Raw genomic sequence first — 16,736 nt, 5'->3', positions numbered from 1 at the left:
AGAAGCATTGCAAGTTATAGAATTAATGCATCACTAAAAAAAAAAAAAGTCAAATGTCTTCCTCCCCTTGCTCTCCCAAGTGTTGAGGATCTGCTCAGGTTCACGCCCTTCCTTGTTCATGTTGCATTAGTAGGTGCCCCCACTTCAAGCCCCGTGCACCCCTGCGTGCTCTCGAGGTTACTACAAGAGCCTGGTCTGGGGAGATGTTTCGGTTGCACTGAAGTGTTTTTATGTATCAGTTTCATGAGGTGGAATCATGTCATAGCAAAATGTTTGCTGCGTGTAAGAAGAGGTTTGGGGCTGTTAGGGACCAAGAGAGGGTGGCAAGCTGCTCTCTCTCATGTGAGTGTTGTAACCCAGAGCGTTTGTGTAGCATGTGGGTTAAAGGTGCCTGTGACCGGAGAACTACAGTGATGTTTGACCTCTTCTGGCCCTGAACTAAAGTGGTGTCCCCTTTGGGTGAGATCTCTGCTGCTCTTCACAGCCAGCTTCAAGCCTAAAGCTTTTTATGCACTTGAAATGGCTGCTGGGGAGAGGACACACAAAATCCTTACCTCTTGGGAAACCCCCTTTTACAGCAGAAGGCGTATTTTGGCATGATGAGTTTTCCAGTGGATTTTGTGGAAAGGTAGCGAGATTGCCAGTGTGCATCTGGATGTGCTAAGCAGCTGCTGGCACCCAGAGCTGAGTGTTGGGGCAACTTTGGGGTTGGTGGATGGTAATTTGCCCCTCTGGAGCACAGCACAGCTAATGAGCATAGTCCCTCCAGCCACAGACAGTCACTGGAACAGATCAGAAACAGCTTCTGCTGACCAGACCGATGGGAAAGCTGTGTTTGGTGCATGACAAATAGCAGGATGTTGCATATTTTTCATTATTAACTCTGAATCCATACAATTAGGGGTAAAGAAGAAAATAATACATATTTATCTGTGAAGTCTAATGACAAAATAATAGCCAAGGGAAATATTGATCCCTACCTTGACCGCTCTCTCTAGTAGAAGGTGTCCCTGCCCATGGCTGTGGGGTTGGAACTAAATGATCTTTAAGGTCTCTTCCAACCCAAACTATTCTATGATAAAACAAGAATTTTCATTGTTTCACCCTTTTCCAGTGCATTGCATGTACTGGAATTGGCAGTACATCTTATATGAACATCACCTCCACTGTCCTGTTCCGTTCCCTTCCACCAAAACTTACTTCTTTTCCCTCCCCATGGGTGATGAGGAGTATGTCTGCACAATGGATAGAAAGGACAAGATGCCTTCTTGTGACACCAGGAAGAAAATGATCCAGGGAGTTACAGACCACTAAGCCTTTCATTTGTACCTGGTAAACTGGTTCAAATGATAAGAAAAAAAAAAGAAAACATTTGGGAGATGCTGATAAAATCAGGCTTATCCAGTAGAAAGGTAGTGTAGGATGTGGCTGGAAGTGATAGGAAAAGCCTAGGCTTGATGACCCAGCAGGTCACTTACAGTCTTTCACTCCTAATCTCTTAGAAGTCTTTGAACTTGTCAATAAGAAAGGAAGAGAGAGGAACTGGCTTATCTCATTTATTTACGATACTGAAAGGTCTTTTGCAAGGCCTCTCACAGAAAACAGTCAGAAAGACAAGGTAGGCAGGTGAAAGGGAAAAATATAGTTGGGAATCAAAACCTGCAGCAAAGATTACGTATAACCGGGCAATTTTCACCATTGCAGAGGGTTAAACCAGAGTTTCCTTGTATGTCCCTAGGTCCTATATCAGGTCTTTGATGTGGGATGAGTAGCTAGGTTTGTGGATAGCAAAAAGCCTCTGGGGTCAGCCAGCTCCAGAGAAGGCACTGAGGAAGGTCAGAACAACCTAAACAAGCCAATAAACACATGACATAACCTCCAAAAAATGGTCGGTGTTCATGCATGGCTTTTGCCCAGCCTGTGGTTTCAGTTTGAATTTGCTGTGCTCAAACTAGAAATAAGTCTTCAGTTCAGCAATCCCTGTAGGAGAAGACCTTGTTGGAGCTGCTAATGGGACAGGAGATGTCATCTCCCTGATAACCTCCCCAAGGGGGTGTGCAGTTCAGGAACAGCTGTACCAGTGTCTTCAGATTTGGATTAATGATCCTTTTTCAGAAGTCCATTAGGATTGGAAAAAACACATACATAGTGTTATCTGAAACACCACCAGTGGTACTCAGCATCAGAGTAGTCTTGTTAATGAAGGAACCCAAATTAAGAGGCTTCATATACCAGTACAGGGGTTTAAGTTCAATTTTCTCCCTCCCTGTATATACAGCATCTTGTTTCTTTTAAATAGCCATGTCTCTCTTGCTGTCCTAAACAAAAGTTTTGAATAAGAGTTAAAAAATAAAATCATTTGTTTGCATTCCCTGCTGCTCTGTCACAGCTGTGTTCCCCACCCATTGAGTTGATGGAGCTTCCTGCCTCCCTTCCATTCCATTCCTTCCCATCTCTCTGCCTTTCCCCACCACCTTTTAAACTGGAGAAGCACTGGATGTACCTTTTAAAGCCAGGGACTTAAGTCCTGGATGTTGCTAATGAGCAATGAGAGCCTTTTAAGGAACTGAAACGTTGCATTCTTATGATTTAGGAAACAAAAGCTGAATAAGAGCTGTAACACTTAACTATGGCATCCCACTTTATTTTTCTCTAATGCAGGCTAAGCTGCCTTACAGCAATCTTTTAATGTAATGATTGAGACTATTATAGGAAATACTATACAAAGCAACAATTTTTTTTGCAGCCTAAATAATAAGTAGGGCAAGGTTTTAAATGAGGCTAGAGTAATGAATGCTGTACAATAATTTTGATGATAAATTTCCCCGGAGGATAAAGTGGAAGAACAGAAGCAGGCTGTATTTAATCATGCAAAGTTAAAGGAATGCAGACCAACAAATATTTATAGAAATGTACGGATTTTCTAACCTTTTCTGAGATATTCTTGCCCTTTTCACCTGAGAGACTTAGCAGGAATTCAGGTCTTTCGGTGTGTAATAATTAGGAGGAGGAATTGATCACACAGGGTCAAGTGTTTCTTTGATGTAGTGCAGAGAAATTCCTGCTTCCTTGCAGGCTGGAGGACTCAAACAGTAAGACATTTGTTTTTCACAGCTATTTCATTCATCAGTAAGTCTGAAAAGCTTGCTTTGAGCAGATACACAGCATGGGATGACATATTCTGCAGCTGCTCTTCACCTAGTACTGACCCAAGGAGGTGTGTCCCCTCTGCAGAGCAGAGATACTAATTCCCAAAGCAATATAGTTACCTTTGTGGAGTTCTACGTGCAGAGTAAGAAGAGGCCTGTGAACTGCATTGTGGGGATGAGATTTGGGCTTCCATGTGCTGAGCAAGCAAGCTCAAAATCTTTGCCCCATGCTCCATCAGCAGGCATAGACCTGCCCTTCCCATGCCTGTACCAAAGGCCATCCATCCTTCTCAAAGGTGATGCTCCTCAGTGGTGATGCTCCTCAAAGGTGGTGCTTCTCAGCTGTGGTTTCTTCTGATCTTTGCTGTTTGTCTTGAAGAAACAAGCATTACTTCAAAAACTAACAGACAGACAGAAAGTCACCCCTCACATGTGTCTTAGCATGTTCCTGGCTGTTCTGCACAGGTGCACATGGCTGTGGTAGAGTTAGGCAATCACTCCATAAGGTGTAGGGTTGTGATGCTTTGTGCATTTTTAAAAAAACTACTATTAAAGGTATGGTTTTTCAGTGGACTTCAGCTCAACCTACAACAGTATTCACTCACAGAGGCAAAAACCTGAAGATTTCTGTTCTGCTGATCAATACTTAAAGCATATATTGATTTCCAATTTAGGTGTTAACTTTTTAGCTCTTAGAAGTGCTCTTGATATCAATTTTCACCTTGCCTGATGTTCATTATATGTGAATGTTATGACAGCGAGTAAGCTCAGATCCCATCTGGAGAGGCAATTAGTTCTAGTGACTTCGAGACTGCAATGTGCAAAGATTTACTTGTCCTGTGTAAGCATTGTGGTAACATGAAATATCTCTGTTTAAGGCAGTGACCTGAGAAATGCTTTCATTCTGGCCTGGCCTGGCACAGCCTTCCTCTCATTTCTGTATGATCATTTCTGAAATCATAGAATAAACTAATAAATAACTCTGTTTATTACATTTATGTTGTTTCAGCATAATAATTCATAGCCAATGAGCCCGAGGTTCAGGGCTCAGTTTGCTGGGTGGCTGGGCTTTGTTTAAACAATAAGACACACATGATAAGCAGTGTCATTATGCCTCCAGTAGTGTTAGGAGGCACAAGGTCAAAAGGCTCAGTGACTTTAACTACCTGAGAAGTGCCGTGTAATCCCCTGCAAATGGGCTGTCTACAATGTCTTATTGCTGTATCAGAGAGGGAATTATTTCTTTTTAAAGGCAGCCACATGAATTCCCTCTGTAATTGGCACAGGGCTGACATCACTGGCTGCCAATCAGAAATCCTCTTTGTCTTGGATTTTAACACCTTAATTTCAAGTTCAGGTCATCTGAACAAATGGATTTTGTTAAAATGATGTTTTATCCTCTTTATGCTCTGAGTCCCATCTGCTTGCTTTATGCTCTCTATGTGTGTGTGTGTTGTGAATTGCTCTGCAGTAGCTTTTGTATAATCATCAGGCACTAAACAGTGATTGCAAAGTCTTTGCAGAGCTGGTGACATGGGGAGCCATGGCCTGACTTGTAGTGCCTAGAACATTACTTAGAAACTCAAGGGAGCAAGGGGAGGGCAGGTAAGCACCTCAGGATGTGGGCAGCATGGCTGGGATTTCAAAATCAATGTGTAGCCATCAAATTCTTTCAGCCTAGCACTGTCTTTTCCTTTTTATTGGCAAACATAACATCAAAATAAAATCATCCTGATTTACAGTTATTGTTGATAAAATAAGTACACATGGGTCACAGCTTTACTAGCCTGAGCAGATGAGGAGCAGGCCACAAGGATGCTGTTTATCCTGGTGATATTGAAAGGACTGTAGGCAGTTGCTGCTGTTTTGGAAGGGGAATGACGGATTCCAGATGGAGAGATTTCTCCCTTGTTTCTCCCCACTTTAAGCCCCAACAGAAGCAAAGATAAAGGCACAGCTCCTGGGAAGTTCTCTGCAGCCCCTTGGGCTGGTTTCATGGACTTCCCTCCAGCAGCTGCTCCTTCAGCGGGGGAAGGAAAGCCTGCATGAAATCCCATGGTCCATCCCAAAGAATGTTTTTCCTTTGGGTAAATGGAAGCAGATGCCAGAGGTCACGGCTTCTCTGTGTCTCAGTCAACCAGTGGGTGGGATGAGGACACCTGCACATGGGAAGTGCAAAACCCGTGGTCGAGGGGATGCTGTGGAAGTTGCTGTTCAGTTGTAGTGGGTTTTAGGGACAAAGCAAGAGGAATCATCGTCCTGTCAGAGGGCAAAAATTTGACAAATGGTTTCAAAGGCTTAAAATAAATCTATCTTCATAACCTGACTGATGTGCTTTTTTCCTGAGGTATGTTAACAGAGGTAATGATACCTCTACAGTGAACTCAATTAACCTTCTGCAGCCTTCTATGTGACAGGGACTCCTAAATCTCCTATTTTATGAGTGCATGTGCAAGATTTGAAGCTACTCTGAACTTAACACTAATAAATGCCATTTCCTAATTGGTGCCCATTTGTTTGGTTTTTTTCCAGTGAGAAAGACATGGTGGCTGTGAGTGGGATGTAGTGTTCATGACTGAGATTTCCACACAGGAGTGAGGTAACTTTTTATTATTATTATTATTGTTAAGAATCTGGTGGTTTGTATGGATGTCTTTGGAGTTTCCACTGTTCAGTGATGTTATAACACAATCTTAAGGAATTTAGCTTTGGTTCTCTGTGTTGTTTTGTATAAATGGTCATCCATTGACAATAAGAACAATGTGACTTTCCTCTGTCTGATACCCAGTGCATTTTGAGTGTCCTTTAGAAGCGCTATGGGCAAATATATAGGAAAACCCCCTGTGTATTTAGGCTTCAATGGCTCAATTTCCCTACAAATCTCCCTTCTGCTCTGTGATACATTCTAGTACGTGCACGTCACATCAGGAGACTCAGTAGTGTTTGCTCCTGCCTGGCTTCTGAGATCTTTGCATGAACACATCCTGTACAGAGTGAAATGTTTCATCTGGGAGGGAGGATGTCAGCAATAAATGAGAAAACAAGAGAAATGGATGATGCCCCATAATGCATACCCTATAATATAATCATTGTTGTTTGATAGAAGAGACACTTGGAGCAACTCTCCGTGCCCTGCTAGGTATGTCTGGATTTATTATTCAAAAAGGCACAATCAAATCTCTTCATTCCGTTGACAAATGGGTGCTATTCAATTCCGTATCTGCCTCTTATTTATAGCATATAGAGGGGTGATTTATAGGCTGGCTGCAGATCTTCCAAAACAGTTTTAATTAGCAGCATTGGCTATTAGAATGAGAGTCCTGTAGCTTCCCTGTCATATGCATCCCCTTAAAACTAAACAGGAATTTTACTCTTTGCCAGGCAATGCCTCTCTGTTTTTTTGTAATTCCAGCAGGAAAATGTACATGTGCTTTAGCAGTGAAGGTTGTATTCCTGTTTGCAGCTCCAAGGGGCAGACAGGGGAGGTCAAGGAAGGTAATGCCATTTATTGCTGAGTCTTGGGGAAACAGGGCAATCCTTGGGGCATCAGCACTAACTAAAAGCACACAGGAGCTTGCAAATATCAGGGACTCAGTTTTGAGGACAAAGTAAGCACCGCAGACATCAAGGCCAGCTGCTCAGGCTGCCAGCATGAGCATTTTGGGATTCTGCTCTGGAATTCTGTGTGCTTGGAGGAGCTGAGAAGGCAGAAGCCCCTATCTCAGTGTGTCCTGTGGTTGGAATGTTCACAGTGTTGTTTTTGCTATACGCATTGTCTGAGGGTGTAAGCAAGCATTACCCCAGCTGTTCCTTATCCACAGAGCTGCTCTGGCTCATGGGCTAATTGGTACCCCTGAGGTACTGAGCAGAGGCAGCCACAGCACGGGGGGCAGCTCAGTAAAGGCACTAGTTTGAGTCTCTATTATTTTCATGCATCTGATAGGAATGTGATCCCTGTGAGACCTCAGCCTATCTGTCAAACCTGAGATCAGCCAACAGGTTCAAAAGTTATTTGGGGAAGCAATGACTGACAGAACAATTGCACATCTCTTGTTTTTTTCCTGAGAAACCAGGCTAAAAAAGCGCAGGAAACATAAAGAGTATTTTTTGTGCTTTTATGCAGTGTGTGTCGCATGCAGAATGGTCTGTTGTTATGCTTCCACTGATCTTTTTTTTGACATAAGCAATGCAGTCATTCTGTCTTTGCATCAAATAAGTCTTTGTACTACTTGTCACCAGCTCACAGTGTCTCTGTATGTGTGTAAACTCGGTGTTTGCTACATCCCCTCATCACTACTGTGCTGCTGCCTGCAGCTGGGCGGTTCTGCTCCCTCTCTGCTGCTTTACAGCAGCTCTGTCAGTGACATTTAATCTGGAGAGTAAGAAAACCTTAGAAAATCTGAAGTTGGAGGTTGAAAATAATTTTAAAAGAGAGGACATGAGTACTGGACCTGGTCACAGATGCTTGGTGTCTCTGTCTGTCCTTCCCTGGGAGGAGGTGAAGGAAACAAGGCACAGCTGAAAGAGAGGAGGCTGGATGAAGTTCATCACTGCCCTGCCAACGTTTTGTTTGTGGTTCTTGGGAGACTGATGGGAAAATGAGGAATTAGGAAATGAAGACATAAAAAATCCTGCTAGAAACAAGCCTGAAACTAATATGGTCAGAAGGAAGGAATGGAAATGATTCCTGTGGTTTGCAACTGGGAGATGATGGGCTCTGCATCCGGGACAGCAACACATCCATGGGTAATTCACAAATCTGGGAAAAAAAATCACAGTTCTCTGGCTGAATACAAGTTAGATTTATTTTTTTAATCTACAGAAGTTCTGTACAGGTATTTTATTTCCTTTTCTGAGCATATTGATAAAGCACATTGGTTAAGAAAGCTTTCAAATTATTAACATCTTTGGTTCTGTCTTTGAGCCAAATGAGCAAGATTTGGTGAGCTGTCTTTGGATATTACACTAAGTGCTTTTGTACTGCAATTCTAATAGAGTGTAGGGCTGAATTTGATAGTGTTACCTGTTAGTGATTAGAAACTGAAGGGCTTTCAGCGTGTCTGTACTGCAGAATTGGCTTTGATTGATAGATTGGGCATTATGCATTTCATAATTTTTAAATTTTGCTTTGAAGTAATCATATTCCTTCTTAAAATTCCTCTTTTCCCTAACATTTTGAAAACGTTTTGATGGTGTGAATTGGGAAGAAAGAGGAGAGAGAACATTTTTGCTCATAAACACTTAAATATTAAATTGTGCATTAGTCAGTGGTACAGGCTGAACTCTGCTGGAGAAAGGTACTTTTAAATTACAAAAATATTAACACTGTAATTATTGAGCATGGATAATAGTTATGAATTATGGATCAGTCAGGTTAGCAAAGTCACAGCTGCCTAATAGAGAAGGGTATGATGGGAACATGTGGGAAGATGATTGAGGATTCCCACTTAATGTTTTCTTATGCTCTCCTCAGCAAAGAGGACTGCTGCTCCTCTGCTGGTCCCAGAGAGCTGTGAAAGCTCACCAAGGGCTGGAGCATCCCTGCCTGCTCTGCAATAGGACAGTCTCTGTGCCACCATGTCTTTTTGGTGTCCAGCCCAGCTGGAAGGCCCTCGGTGCTGAGCTCTGGGTGACACTGTCACTGACTGTCACCACTGAAAAGTCCTGGCATGCTCCAAGGCACAGAACCTGCAACAGGAATTGCTAGCACTTGTAAACCTTGTCTTCCTTGAGGAGGCTGTGGAGAGTGGCAGCAATGCTGGAGGGTTAAGGACCAGAGTTCTATCTTTGCTGATGACCCTCTCTCTCATCTGGACAAAACGACTTCCCATCACCTTCTCTCAGTTCCCCTCATTGTAAATGAAGATAAAGCCATGTCATACTTCTGCAACGTGTTTTGACATCCTTGAAGGGAAAATGCAACCTTGAAGCACTCAGAGAATATCCTACTGCCAAGTGACTCCAACAGGAGCTCCAGCAGCGCTCACTGTTAGGATATATATTTTTTTCTCTGTATCTGGGGGTTGCTGTGACAAGAAGTCCTGCCTCTCCAGCTGTTGGTGTTAACCCACAGCTGCTCCTCTATCAGTTTTCCAGTTTGTATCTACGCAGCTTCTTGCCTTGTCTTCAGCCACAATCTATTTTCTCCAGAAAAAACCAGGAGCTTTTTCTACTTCATTTTTTATAGGAGGGCTGTAATATATTTGAATTGTTTGCCATAAACTTTTGAGATTCAGTGACCTTTGTTAATCAGGAAGGGTTTTTTTGAGGTCTACAGGCAGAATTAATCATATGTAAACTGTTTGCTTTAAAAAGTCTCTTACTGAACGTGGGATTTCACAGGTAGCCTTGGAAAGGTCGGAGGCTGGAGGCAGAAGCTGGAAGCAGCTGCAATGCTCTGCAGGAGGACAAGCCTTCTCAGGGCAGGTTCAGAAGTAGGGAGAGACCTGTGCTAACACATGGCATTGAGGAGAACCCCTTGTGTTTGAGAGACTGGCCTCAAGCCAGAAATTTGGAAACAATACACAAACTAGCAGCAGTAGCCTTTGTAGCAGTGATTATGGAGACCTTCCAGCTCTGGGTTAAACCCATGGAAGAAAAAGAGTGCATTGAGAAAAGGACAATTGTCAAAAGAGAGGGACAGAGAGTGTCATTGCTACCCTAAAGGCTGCAGTGTCTTGGTGTACAGGGTCCCTGCTAAGGAAGGTCTTTCTCTGAATTTTAGAGGACTCTGCCAAACCCCTTAATGTGGTTTTAATGTATTTTCTTGTACTCAGTGGTGGTTTTTACCTGTGAGCCCTTGGCATGCTGTGTCTCAATGAGGCTGATTTTGGGAGATGTCTCACAAATTAGGTGCACTGCAGTGAAGTGTTTGGTTTCCTACCATGCAGCTCTGTTGTTCATCCCCCTTAGCTTCTGCAGATGATGCAGTAGAGCGTGTTCTCAAACTTCTTTTCAGATTTTTATCATGTCTTGCAGAATAATTGCATTTTGTGTTACAGGCAAGCACATTTGGAGGGTTTCATTCACAGCAGCACATCGTGTGAGAGAAAGGGGAGTTTGCTGAACTTCTTTGCCTATACAGAGGGAGGACACCTTCAGCAGTGGTGGAGGGAGGGAGATGCCACCCCACCAACCACCCATTTGCAATATGTGCTCTTCACTAGGGCTGTATTCAGGGCCTGATACTGGGCCCTTGCTCCAGGATGGCTCAGAGCCCAAGGGCTTCTCCAGGCTCATCCTGCAGCAGTGAAGTGTGGGCTTTGCTCTTTCTCCTGATTATCAAAGAACAGAGCTTTCTCTTTAAAGAGTTAATTCCACAAAAACATTAATGGAAAAGTTATGGACTAGAAACATTTCCATCCAATCGAGAACACACAGAAAGTCTGAATATGAATGATTTAAAGACTATGGGAAAGCATAAAGATGTTGAGGTGAATTTACTACTTTGTTCAGTGCATAGATTCTGTGAGTGATCTTCAGTATGAATTAAAGAAAGGTTCCAGTCATGAGATATTACAGTTTAATTCAGACATCAGTACAGTCAGGGAGAGGACAGTAATGTATTGCACAACCAGATAGGATTTCCATACTGGATTGCACCTGTGATCTGTATGGACAGTGCTGTGTCTGTCAGGAGAAATAATGTGATAGAGCATAATAGGCAGCTGTGGAAGATTTACCTGGAGCAAACTCTATCTGCTAATAGCTGGCTCATATCCCAACCCTAGCTGTGAGAGTTCATTGTTACAATGTCCTGTTGTATGTGAGTGAGGATGTTCTCCTGACCTTCATGGGCCTCAAGGCATTAATGAATCACTCACATCTGCCCCTTGTTCATACCAAGCAGCAGCAAGTTCTGCAGGAAATGGGTTTAAAAACACACAGAACTTTTTTTAAAGGCAGTTTGAAATGTGATGCTGTCAGTCATCTGTTGGCACATTTTTTGTACTGAGGAGATGGTACATTACAGAGCCCAAGTTATCTTTGTTAAACCACTCGCCACTCAAGTATACCAACCCCCCAATTTTTATTCATCCCTTCTCCCAGTTGAAGAAGGTACCAGTTTTCCTTTCCTCTAAAATGTTTGCAGATGTTACCTAGGCTTTTTAACTGTTTTTTTTTCCTTTTTCCTTTGTGAGGTCAAGTGTGCCAGTTTTAGTCAAGACTGGATAAACTTCCTGGCTTGGTATTTTAAGTCTCATTTCTTGTTCTAGTCTCTCTAGAGACTTTTGACTTTTGACCACTTCTGTTTACAAACCTGTGACTAGCCTGGAGCTTTTATTTCTCCTAGAAAATGTGGAGGAAATACAGGTGGCCGAGGAAGATCACTGTGCCTGTGCGATGTATGTGCTAGATTTGTTTCAGCCTTCTGGAGACTTTCTTCCCCCCTGATTTTTTCTCCAGTTTAAGACTTTCCAGCAATGGCTCTGATGTAATCCCAGTGCTCTGTCTCTTCCCATTTTTTGGCTGAGAAAGCTTTGCACTGTGTGTTACAGAGGCCATCAACCCGGGGTCTATTGCACATCAGCAGTCCGCTGGGTGTTTGCTGCTCTCTTTAGGAACAGCATTCCCGGAGCCATGCCGTGAGGAGTGTAGAGAACAGATGGGCCAGGAAAGTACCTTGCTCTCGGTGGGTCTGGAGAATGAACTCATTATCCAGCCAGTGGTCTGTCACACCAGCCTCATTTACCAGTGGCTGGTGTAAAAAACAAACCCTGGAAAGCAGTGCCTGGCAGGGTGTGAACACAGCGGTGCCAGCGCGGCGGTGTCAGTCAGGGAGCAGCTTGTTGGGTATGAGGGATAGGGAGGAAACCTGGGAAGGCAGAGAGTTACAAACAGGCATCAAACAGCTTCATAAAAATGACAGGAATCCTGGCTCTTGGGAATTCAAAATGTCATGTAGAGAGGAGCCACATTTCAGGGCAGACTCTGCGAAACTTCCATTTCCTAAGATGGTACCTCCTCCAAGTATTTCCCAAAAAAACCATAAAGTATTAACAAAACTTGTTTAAAAAACACGATGTTCAAACAAACAAACAAAAAAGGGCAGGACTTCCCGGGCTATGTTAGATTGAATAGGTAACGAGACAGGTTTCCATCTTTCTCCTTTTCAAATGCCAACTGAGAAACACCTCTGTGCTCAGCCTCCCATGCGACATCCTGCTGAACTCAAACCACCTGAGACATGTAACATCATCCTCCTTGTTCCTTGCCTGCTTGTCAGTGGGGAACACACTTTGCTAGAAGCAAAGGGTGCAGTTTTGAAAAGCCAGAAGAGATGAAACTCTGGGATTTAATCAAAGGAATTGTTTGAGAATTTTGGGGTTTGGCTTAGTCTTTGTGGTGAAGGACTGAGGATTGCAGGAGTCCTCCGTAGCTGCTGCTTCAGTTGCTGTTAAAGATAGGGAAATTTTTGGCACTGGTTTACTCAGAGGAATATAAAAAATATCAGAGCTGGCAGCAGTCTTGGAAAGGGAAAGTGCAGGGTGGGAATGCTTTTGTTTATTTGTAGTAAAATCCATGATGAGTATGGGGGAAATTGTTGTCTCTGGGTTACTCTGTGGGTTTGTGTGTGATTGATAGTGTGTTAACAGTATTAAGCTCCCTGCTTCAATATTATTGTTGGGAAATCTGGCTGGAAATTATTTGACTGCCTGTATAATCCCAAGATTTATGCAGGCAGAGCACACGGTGTGCACTGATGTCATGTGGAGAGGGGTCCTGCACCCACGTGGGAGAGTCTCATCAAGTAAACACACACTTGATCAACCACAGTAACATCTCCTGTGCTGGAAAAGTGGGAGGACACTTTAGCTTTGAATTAGGCAGAATTTTGTATTTTTACAATGCATAAAGACACCAAAAATATGTCCCCACAGGCTACTGCTGGGGTGTTTTTTTTTCAAATGAGTATCTGCCGCAGCTGGCACGGCGCTGGTGCGTAACCTTTGCAATAGGTGAAGAGGCTGGAGGCAGACAGATGTTCTGGCATTGCTGGCCGTGCATTGTGCATTCTGTGCCCGTGCAGATGGTCCTTTGTAGCCTCTCCCTCCCAGCGCCCCATCCCACCTGTTGGCACTTACGGTACGTCTCCGAAGAATAGCCGAGTTGCTGGGGAGAGGAAGACAAAAAGATACAGCAGCACTTCTGGCTGTGAAACAAGGCAAGCTGTGTGTAGTGCATAGCAAGGAAGCCAACAGTTAGGGCTCTCTCCAAAGCAGGAGCTTTCTGTCTCGAATACATTCTGGTAATTCACCAGATTGCGGCATGTATGGAATTACTGACGATTTCTTTTTTTTAATGAAAGAGAGCTTCTGTCCTGAGAAAAATTAGTTGATGCTGAATTGGGTTTGATTCGCCTCCTGCATGCTCAGCTTTATAGAGAATAAAAAAGGGCAGAGAAGAACAAATTGACTCTGGAAGCCACCTCTTACAAGCCTGGCTTCAATCCTGCCAGCCCATCCCATGGAAATAAGCCTCCCACCCACAGAGAGCTGAAGTGGACAAGCCCCTTTGCAGAGACAGCAGCAGAGATTTATTAGAGTAGTTTCAGTGAGGTTTGCTGCAGATCGAACCTGTGCTGTGTCCCAAGGGGACATCTCCCTACTGCCTGACTGGGACCAGGCATTTCCCCCCTGCACCTCATCTCCTGCTTTGTCCTCACAGCAGGAGCAGGACTGCTGCCCGATCCCTTCCAGCATCAGCACAGGTTGGGGTGGGTTCAGGCTTCCATCCAAAGATGGAAATAAGCCAGGATAAGCTCAGACCTCAGTGTGATTCATATCACTCCATTCTGCAGGTGAAAGAAGTGTCTAGAAGTGAGATGTAAAGCTGTGGGAACATCACTCAGCACATCAGGCTTCACTGCTTCCCTTAATGGTCTGTGGGGACTCTGCCAGTCTGGGCAGTGAGCTGGTACAGGTTGGCCTGGCGTTCCTCACCTAAGAAGGACCACGCTGACTCCCAGCAGTAGGAAAATAAAGTAGGAGTTATTTTTTCCTAATAAATCATACCTTGCAGTTATAAAATGGAGTGCTGACTCCCGCTGATGTTTGAGTTGTACAGCAGGGAGTTTATAAGGCAATGCACCATGTGGACCGTCACAGCTGTTTAAGGAATAGCACTGTATCATGCAAAATATTTTGCGGGCAGGCACTTTGCAAACCCTGGAAAGTGTTTTACAGATTCTTTTGCAGAGGAAGTTGCCATTCAGTAGCATGGTTTATTTATTTTGTTTGGCCTTCTTAGGTTATTAAACATGTTTTATTTATAGAGTGTGCTTTCTAGAGAATCATCTGCATATATGTTCTTAAATAAAACACGCAGGACTCTGTGGGCACTGAGTTGCTGTTTGCATGTGTTGGGTCATGTTGGGTACCAACAGGCAGCTCCATGGGATTTGTAGGCACTCTGGAGCTGTGCATGGAAGTGGCTCAGTGGTCAGCTGAAGAGAAAAATCACAGAATGGGTCAGGTGGGAAGGGTCCACAGCGGGTCATCTGGTCCAACCTCTCTACTTAAGCAGGGTCGTCCCAAAGCACATGGCACAGGATTGCATCCAGACGGTTCTGGAATATCTCCAGGGACATATTCAGACTCCACAAGCTCAGAGCTGAGCTGATGTCTTAGAGCTTGTGGAGGGAGGTGTGCGTGTGGCTCACTGTGAGCCCAATCCATGGCTGCAGGTCTCTGGCCATCCCCTATTCCACCACACAGCTCCTCACCTGCTGCAGCCCTTTTACAGTCGATTTTAGTGGTGAATCCAGAATGACTAACTCTGTCCATAATCCTTTCAAGCATAAGCATGGAAGGATCTTGCTAGTAACCTTGTGTCATCAAAAAGCGTGAATCTGTGTGTGTGTGAATGTTTGCACCATCTGTTCCCTTTCCTGCAGCACAGGGTGAGATTTTTGTCTCTTTTGCTCAATTCCAAACAGGTATGTGTGATGCTGATGTTCACTGTGACATAGTACAGACTACATAGGTTTTTTCCACTAGAATGTACCAATACATGGGCACAGGTGTATCAATGCAATGCAGGCAGAAATCTATTCTAATAAACACCCTCCTGCCTTTTTCATCCTATTCTCATCCTCTTAATTAAATTGATATTCCTAAGATGTATTCAATTTAGGATTTGGGTTTTTTCCTACTGAGATACCAAAGTAGAAGGAATTATGTGCATAATGGTGTGGCCAGCTGGCAGAGCTGTACAGAAGTACAATTTCTGCATTTATAGGTAGGTTTTGTCCTAGCAATCCACAAAGCAGCCAGTGGGCAAGGAAACCCTGCTCATAAGAGCAATTTCCCATGATTATTAAAGCCCTGAAAGCTGAAATCAAATATTGCTAATCTGCCACTCACAGTGCTTTGATAGCGAGCCATCACAAGGAAAAAGAAATGTAGTTTAAATTGTACTTTGACTGTAATGAGTTTTGAGAAAACTGAGATTATCATCTAGAACAGAAGTCTCCAGTTGGTGTCACAGAATGAATTGAAAATTCTTCCTTTTTTTGTCTAAACCCTTGTCCGTGTCCACACACCAGCTGAATTCTCTGGAGCAGGTTGTCTGCAGAAACCTTCCCCAGAGGTTTAGGTGTGGTTTGGGGCATCAGAAGCCATCTGCAGTGTGACACATTTGGCTTAGTCTGCAAACAGCTTCTGGGGCAGAGGGTTTCATCTGCTTGGCAGTCTGTGACATTCCAGGGAGGAAAGGCTGGCATCTGGGCTGTGGTCCTTGCAGAAACACAGCAGAATACTGGCTTGAGCACCCACAGGGTGAGGCAGGAGTGTGCTTCCAAGGATACTCGGTTCTTTGGGAAAGCCACCCTTTTCAGGTAATTCTGGCTGCAGCACAGTGCTGGAAGTTGCTGTTCTCTCAGTAAACAGAGGAAGCCTTAAGGACTCCCAGGTTCCATGGGCTAATGCATCCACACCTTGCCAGCTGGGTTTCCAAATTTCATATCTTCCAACTGCATCACTCCCTCAGTCATTGCCGCTCCAAACAGAAGCCCAAGGGCTGTTTTATGCAATCATTGATCCAATCAGGATGCAAATGAGGTCTTAAAAGTATATGTATAACGTGGGACAAAATTTACATGTATAGATGGAAACCTTTCAAATGCCAAAATTTTGTAGCTGAGGCTATTATAGTTTATTAAAATGAGCTGTAGATTTTGTGTGGCAGCATAATTCACAGTTTTCACATCTTGGCATTTCAAATAATTTTAATTAAGCACTAGATTTACAATTTGTTCCACAAGTAATACAGTTTGCTGAGATTACGCATATTTTCTGTAGTTTTGATTTTACTACTGTATTCATTTAGCTCAGCAAATTTATAAAACTAATTAAAACAGAAGTACTTTTTTTGATTCAAATTTTGAATGAAAAACAAAGATCTAATGTAAAATGATGCTTGCAGAGAAATTAAGACTGATTGTAGCTCTATAGATATTTTATAACTTGGTTTTTTAAACTAAAAGCAATTATTTTTATAGCAGACTCTTGGCATGGTTGTATTGTTTTCATGGTTTCAGATGCCAAGAGAGTGGGAGATTAGGATGCAGTTCAGCAACACACTCAA

General features: G+C 43.4%; 1 protein-coding gene across 12 annotated transcripts in view; it reads left to right on the top strand.

Annotated features, from left to right (window-relative positions):
* Positions 1–16,736, top strand: part of DAB1 (DAB1, reelin adaptor protein) — a 434,644-nt gene that overhangs the window by 204,442 nt on the left and 213,466 nt on the right. For 11 of the 12 annotated variants that reach the window (XR_003528595.1, XM_027648959.1, XM_027648964.1 and 8 more), the window contains exon 2: positions 5,682–5,748. The gene's annotated coding sequence lies outside the window, so the exon portion shown is untranslated. Of the gene's footprint in view, positions 1–5,681; positions 5,749–7,458; positions 7,896–16,736 lie in introns of those variants that run through there. The other variant, XM_027648965.1, reaches the window with a different exon arrangement.

Source organism: Corapipo altera, unplaced genomic scaffold (genome assembly GCF_003945725.1).
Source record: "Corapipo altera isolate COAL_440 unplaced genomic scaffold, ASM394572v1 112, whole genome shotgun sequence".
Lineage (NCBI taxonomy): Eukaryota > Metazoa > Chordata > Aves > Passeriformes > Pipridae > Corapipo > Corapipo altera.
This window is presented reverse-complemented; position numbering and strand designations above follow the sequence as displayed.